This window comes from Schistocerca cancellata, chromosome 3, assembly GCF_023864275.1.
Source record: "Schistocerca cancellata isolate TAMUIC-IGC-003103 chromosome 3, iqSchCanc2.1, whole genome shotgun sequence".
NCBI lineage: Eukaryota > Metazoa > Arthropoda > Insecta > Orthoptera > Acrididae > Schistocerca > Schistocerca cancellata.
The window spans coordinates 412,947,411-412,954,910 of record NC_064628.1 but is presented as its reverse complement, the minus strand read 5'-3'; the positions used below and the strand labels follow the sequence as shown (position 1 = coordinate 412,954,910).

At 58.5% G+C, this 7,500-nt stretch overlaps 1 non-coding gene across 1 annotated transcript in view; it reads right to left on the bottom strand.

The window, feature by feature from the left end:
* The window catches only part of LOC126178736 (small subunit ribosomal RNA), a 1,909-nt gene extending 1,811 nt beyond the window's left edge, over positions 1–98 (bottom strand). The window contains exon 1 of the ribosomal RNA XR_007536599.1: positions 1–98. This exon is cut by the window's left edge and continues 1,811 nt beyond it. This is a non-coding gene — a ribosomal RNA (small subunit ribosomal RNA).
* Positions 99–7,500: the final 7,402 nt, after the last annotated feature.

Here is a 7,500-nt window from a genome sequence, read left to right as displayed (position 1 = left end):
GAGCCATTCGCGGTTTCACCTTAATGCGGCTTGTACTGAGACATGCATGGCTTAATCTTTGAGACAAGCATATGACTACTGGCAGGATCAACCAGGGAGCTGCGTCAACTAGAGCTGAGCAGCCGGCCGCCCGGGAGTGTGTCCCAGGGGCCCGCGCGAACACGCAAGCGTCCGCTCAATTATTCTGCAAACAGGAGGAGGCTGAGCTCCCCTGCACAATACACCTCGAAACCCTCTCAGGTCCCGGCGGCGCGCAGCGCCGTCCTAAGTACTTGGTCGGGTTCGAGAGAGGCGCAATCGCCCGGAGTTAGGCGAGTAGACGCTTTAGGTGCGACCACCCGTGCTCCCAACTGAGCTTGCCGCTGCCGACAGAGGCCCGGGAGCGTGCTGTCGTGGCATTGCCGGCGGGAGACAACACGCGCCACCTACGGTGACCGGCAGCTCCAACGCCAGCGCCACAGAAGGGCAAAGGCCCCACGTGGGTGCCGAAGCGAACTCTCCCAGCACAGCGCACGTGCCAACACGTCTGCACAACTGCGATACAAACCACCAGCGAGAACCGCTGGGGCGACCGAGCAGCAGACGGCGTCGCGGCGCCGAGTGCCGGGCGGCGGCGCATCCTCAACGCACACAGTCCTCAGTCGGACCAGCACACTGCAGATGTCCACCGCGCTTCGCACCGGGCCCGCGAGGACCCACTTTGGCCGCCCGGCGCCGCGCGCAGGGTGCCCCGGCGCGCAGCTGCGCCGCCTGCCGCGTCCGTCGGCCGGCGCGCCTGCCACTGGGCGCCCCCACCAGCCGGCTGTAGCGCGTGCGCCCACGCACCGCGCGGCCAGCACGCCGGGCGGCCCCCCCTCACCGGCCGGGGACGGTCCCACCCAGCCACCGCCGCGTATCGCTTCACACACAGATTTGCCCTTACTGATTTACCTCCAGCAACAACAACCGCACCACAATGGGTTTACCAGTTGTTCATTTGCGTAACGTCACCAGCAAACGGAGACGTCCATCCCAGTTTGCAAATGCAACGATTATTGCATACCTGTCTGTTAGGTGTCACGACACACTACGTCTGCCCACATACACGCAACAAAATGTGCCCGACTAGAGAACGCGTGGGAGGTGGCCCCCTACGTATGCGATGTCCATTACGAGACCGACTGTCAACCAGCATCTGTACCATGTCGCAGATGTGGAACGCGGTGCACCATGCTATCACACTGTGTGAGAAGAGACGACTACGTTTGAATACACGCGCCACTACATCAACAGACGGCTCATGCTGATCGCCATCCAGGGCGTCCGTTACTCCCACACGTCTCTATGGCGTACCACACTGCAATGTAGCTGTTATGGGGAGACGGCACGTGGCTGAGTGCACAACATTTGGACCGTATGGTTCGCTGTTGTTGGGCGCAGTCGTTGTACGGTCACACATGTGCCACAGCGTATCATTCAGTACATACGGACCTATGTGCAGTACAATGTGAGGGTTAAGCTTACGACATCAGCGGACAGTGGACACAGGCCGTACCACGACGTAGACTGAGCGCTTCGACATGCGAATGCCAGTGAACAGCTGCGAAGGGCATTGAACACGCAAGCACCTGAACGACCAGCGTGCGAAGGCAGGGGGGAGGGGGGGGGGGCGATGTACATCCTGCAGTCGTCCACATTACAGTGTACAGCGGGAGCATGTAAAAAGTAAGCAACACTTGCGAAGTGTTGAACATGAAACGATACACAAGAGGGTGGGCGGTGCGAGTAGCGAACTATATTCAGAGGGTTGTGGTTAGACAACACTGGATTAATGTAACGTGTCATATGCCAATTACAGAGCAGGTTAAGGCACAACGTGGGTTAGGTTAAGGCACAACGTGGGTTAGGTTAAGGCACAACTTGGGTTAGGTTAAGGCACAACGTGGGTTAGGTTAAGGCACAACGTGGGTTAGGTTAAGGCACAACGTGGGTTAGGTTAAGGCACAACGTGGGTTAGGTTAAGGCACAACGTGGGTTAGGTTAAGGCACAACGTGGGTTAGGTTAAGGCACAACGTGGGTTAGGTTAAGGCACAACGTGGGTTAGGTTAAGGCACAACGTGGGTTAGGTTAAGGCACAACGTGGGTTAGGTTAGGGCACAACGTGGGTTAGGTTAAGGCACAACGTGGGTTAGGTTAAGGCACAACGTGGGTTAGGTTAAGGCACAACGTGGGTTAGGTTAAGGCACAATGTGGGTTAGGTTAAGGCACAACGTGGGTTAGGTTAAGGCACAACTTGGGTTAGGTTAAGGCCCAACTTGGGTTAGGTTAAGGCCCAACTTGGGTTAGGTTAAGGCCCAACTTGGGTTAGGTTAAGGCCCAACTTGGGTTAGGTTAAGGCACAAATTGCGTTACATTGCGGTACAAATTGAGTTACATTGCGGTACAAATTGAGTTACATTGCGGTACAAATTGAGTTACATTGCGGTACAAATTGAGTTACATTGCGGTACAAATTGCGTTACATTGCGGTACAAATTGCGTTACATTGCGGTACAAATTGCGTTACATTGCGGTACAAATTGCGTTACAAATTTGGTTAGGTTAAGGTGCAAAATGGGTTAGGTTAAGGTGCGAAATGGGTTGGATTACAGTACACAACGTGGTAAGAGATAGTGTGTTGGGGGGGGGGGGGGGCCGAGGTTCGTTGGTAGTGATCATTGTAAGTGGATGTCTGAGGCAGCGTCAGTATGTGACAGCAGTTATGTCTCGTCAGGATGCGCTTTTCGCTCGTGACTGGAGGCGCGCCGCGTCTGTGGTTGCGGCAAGGGAGTGGCAGACCTGTGCGATTCATTCCTGCCATTGTTTCTGTGCTGTAACAGGAGGCAGTGTGGTGGTGTTGGGTGCACCCCTGTGTAGGACATGTGTGGGTGTTGGTGGCTTATCTGAGCAATTGTGGATGTCGGACGGGTGGGATATTCTATTTTATAATTGAACCCCCTGGTGTGGTTATCATAGTGTGGATGGTGTACTGTGGCGGAGAGGATGCACCGGACGTTGGTCCATGCTGGTGCTTACATATTGTATCTGTGTCTGTTACAGGCAGAGAGTAATGTGTGATAGAGTGTCTCGCTGAGGTGTGGTTCATATTGTGTGCACAGACTTACAGCATGTATAGGGACAGCGGGAATTTGGCATATTGGATATAACTCTTCATGAAACGCAAGATATAGGGGTGGATTGCAACGTACGAGTGCGGGAAGAGTCCGCCGTTCATCCGCTTGGGTTGCGATTTGGGCGGTTGGGGTGGGCCACGTGCGGGTGCGGGTGGAGTGATTGTCGGTTGACTACTTCGTGCGACGCAGGCACTGGCGTTGGGGCTCCTGTCGTGGACAGATGGTGCAGGCTTTGTGGGTGGCGTCGGAAAATGGGCACTGTGGGACCTAGCGATGTCGTAGTCGGCGTGGCGTCTCATAGATGGCGGTATCGTCGGTGCAGCAGGTCATGTTGCGGGAGACTTGCAGAGTGCGGTATTTTGTTTTTGTGGTGCGCGCGACATGGTGGACGTAGTGTCGTCCGATTCGCGTAGATGGGGCTATTGCATGTGGTTTCGTCACATTGTCATAGATGGCGATGCTGTGGTTTGGCAGTATGGTTGGTGTAGTTCCGTTGGATTCCTGTAGATGGAGGTGTCGTTTCTGGGCCAGACGGCAATGTAGTTTGGTCACATTCTCATAGATGGCTGTGTTGTGTCTGTGGGTGGCGGTGTCAGCGTCGTCCCATAGAGGGCGGTATGGTCTGTTTATTGTGGACGTTGATGTCAGGACCAGAGGGCGCGCGCGAACCGTTGCCCATAGTTTCCTACCCTCCTATTACTCGTTGTAGATCTATAACACTGCCCAGCGTTGCAACTAAATGATGTTCACATCTGTTGCATCTCTCGTGCCCTCGCAATAATAATAATAATAATAATTCACCGCAGCGCCAAAGACATGTAAACAGCATACATCGCGCCCTACAGACTTATCACCACACACACTAACCGCCCCGGGGACTTGCCAACGACACACCCTTTCCCAAGTCTATTTTCTTGCGGAGCATCATGTCTTATTATATTTTATTTCACATCCATAGTTTAGAGGTATCGGAGTTCACCGTACTGCGGTCTACGCTACGTTACCACACAGCGCGCGCGCCCGCCGGCGTACACTCACCGTTGCCTGCCGGGCACCGCGACCGCCGCACGGCACCCACCCGACACCGCCGCCTCCACGCGACGCTCCGACCGGTGGGCCGACACCGCCCGTCTGGGCGGCAACGCGGCGGCGACCTCCTCATGTGTGACCGGCCCCCATAGGCACTCGAGAGCGACAGGCTCCGAGTGCGGGAGGAGGCGGTCACGAATGAAGCCCGCGGTGGAGATGGGCTTCTTAGTGAAGAGGTCCGCCCAGAAGTCCAGCAGACCAGGGATGGCAGGTGGCGGCTGGAGCAGGGTGCCATCCAAGAGGCCGCGCACGCAACGTGCACGCGACCTTCGGAAGGCATCCTGCGTTCTCGCATACTCCCAGCGGCGCCGCTTGCGCTTCTGCGTCGGCGGCGCTGCAGGCGGCCGCTTAGATGGTTGGCGCGGCCGCTGTGTCCTGGTGAACGATCTCTCCCCTCTGGACCCGACCGACGCAAGGGCATCCGGGAGCATGCCCAGGATGACATCGGGCGGCGTGCCCCGCCCTAGACCAATGACTCGATCCAGGGCAGAGAAACGCTGGGCGGAAGCAGGTAGCCCCGCCAGATGCTCCCAGATGGCGGCGTCAGTCGGCCCCTCCGGCGGCGGCCCGGTGGTGTCGGCCGCGAAGTTCTCGGCTGCGTCGACAGGCGGCGCAGCGGCCTCGCCCGCGTCAGGCAGCGGGCCCGCTGCTCCCCGGCGGGACGCCGGCTCTTCCCCCCGACCGATCTCAAGCGCCTCCATGAATTGGCGGACAAGCTGCTTGTGGGCAGCTTGCCGCCGTCGGCACTTGATTGCCTCGAGCGTTCGGTCGGGGAACATCCTGATGAGTTCTTGATTAACAAAGAAGAACCGGGCGTCCCTCTCAAGGAACAGTTCGGCCTCTGCCTTGGCGAGCGACAGGACTTCTTCCTCCGTCCACCTCGCGCGATGCCTCTCCGTGACGATCTCCGCGTTGGCGGCCGCAAGGTCATAGTTACTCCCGCCGTTTACCCGCGCTTGCTTGAATTTCTTCACGTTGACATTCAGAGCACTGGGCAGAAATCACATTGCGTCAACACCCGCTAGGGCCATCGCAATGCTTTGTTTTAATTAGACAGTCGGATTCCCCCAGTCCGTGCCAGTTCTGAGTTGATCGTTGAATGGCGGCCGAAGAGAATCCGCGCACCCGCGCGCCCCCGGAGGAGCACGCTAAGGCGGACGCGGCCTCGCAGCAAGGAAGATCCGTGGGAGGCCAAGGCACGGGACCGAGCTCGGATCCTGCGCGCAGGTTGAAGCACCGGGGCACGAACGCCGCGCAGGCGCGCGCATCCTGCACCGCCGGCCAGCACGAGGCCAACCAACGGCGAGAGCAGACCACGCCCGCGCTAAACGCCCGCACTTACCGGCACCCCTACGGCACTCACCTCGCCCAGGCCCGGCACGTTAGCGCTGACCCACTTCCCGACCAAGCCCGACACGCCCCGATCCTCAGAGCCAATCCTTATCCCGAAGTTACGGATCCAATTTGCCGACTTCCCTTACCTACATTATTCTATCGACTAGAGGCTCTTCACCTTGGAGACCTGCTGCGGATATGGGTACGAACCGGCGCGACACCTCCACGTGGCCCTCTCCCGGATTTTCAAGGTCCGAGGGGAAGATCGGGACACCGCCGCAACTGCGGTGCTCTTCGCGTTCCAAACCCTATCTCCCTGCTAGAGGATTCCAGGGAACTCGAACGCTCATGCAGAAAAGAAAACTCTTCCCCGATCTCCCGACGGCGTCTCCGGGTCCTTTTGGGTTACCCCGACGAGCATCTCTAAAAGAGGGGCCCGACTTGTATCGGTTCCGCTGCCGGGTTCCGGAATAGGAACCGGATTCCCTTTCGCCCAACGGGGGCCAGCACAAAGTGCATCATGCTATGACGGCCCCCATCAACATCGGATTTCTCCTAGGGCTTAGGATCGACTGACTCGTGTGCAACGGCTGTTCACACGAAACCCTTCTCCGCGTCAGCCCTCCAGGGCCTCGCTGGAGTATTTGCTACTACCACCAAGATCTGCACCGACGGCGGCTCCAGGCAGGCTCACGCCCAGACCCTTCTGCGCCCACCGCCGCGACCCTCCTACTCGTCAGGGCTTCGCGGCCGGCCGCAAGGACCGGCCATGACTGCCAGACTGACGGCCGAGTATAGGCACGACGCTTCAGCGCCATCCATTTTCAGGGCTAGTTGCTTCGGCAGGTGAGTTGTTACACACTCCTTAGCGGATTCCGACTTCCATGGCCACCGTCCTGCTGTCTTAAGCAACCAACGCCTTTCATGGTTTCCCATGAGCGTCGATTCGGGCGCCTTAACTCGGCGTTTGGTTCATCCCACAGCGCCAGTTCTGCTTACCAAAAGTGGCCCACTTCGCACTCCGATCCGAGTCGTTTGCTCGCGGCTTCAGCATATCAAGCAAGCCGGAGATCTCACCCATTTAAAGTTTGAGAATAGGTTGAGGTCGTTTCGGCCCCAAGGCCTCTAATCATTCGCTTTACCGGATGAGACTCGTACGAGCACCAGCTATCCTGAGGGAAACTTCGGAGGGAACCAGCTACTAGATGGTTCGATTAGTCTTTCGCCCCTATACCCAGCTCCGACGATCGATTTGCACGTCAGAATCGCTACGGACCTCCATCAGGGTTTCCCCTGACTTCGTCCTGGCCAGGCATAGTTCACCATCTTTCGGGTCCCAACGTGTACGCTCTAGGTGCGCCTCACCTCGCAATGAGGACGAGACGCCCCGGGAGTGCGGAGGCCGCCGCCCCGTGAAGGGCGGGGAAGCCCCATCCTCCCTCGGCCCGCGCAAGGCGAGACCTTCACTTTCATTACGCCTTTAGGTTTCGTACAGCCCAATGACTCGCGCACATGTTAGACTCGTTGGTCCGTGTTTCAAGACGGGTCGTGAAATTGTCCAAAGCTGAAGCGCCGCTGACGGGAGCGATTATTCCGCCCGAGAGCATCCCGAGCCAACAGCGGCGCGGGTCCGGGGCCGGGCCAGGTAGGTCCGTCATCCGGGAAGAACCGCGCGCGCTTGCCGGGAGCCCGAGCGCCCAAAGGGGCGAATCGACTCCTCCAGATATACCGCCGAGCAGCCAGCCAGGACACCGGGGCTCTGCCCAACAGACGCGAACCGAGGCCCGCGGAAGGACAGGCTGCGCACCCGGGCCGTAGGCCGGCACCCAGCGGGTCGCGACGTCCTACTAGGGGAGAAGTGCGGCCCACCGCACACCGGAACGGCCCCACCCCGCGGCGAGTGGAAAGGCAACCGGACACGAC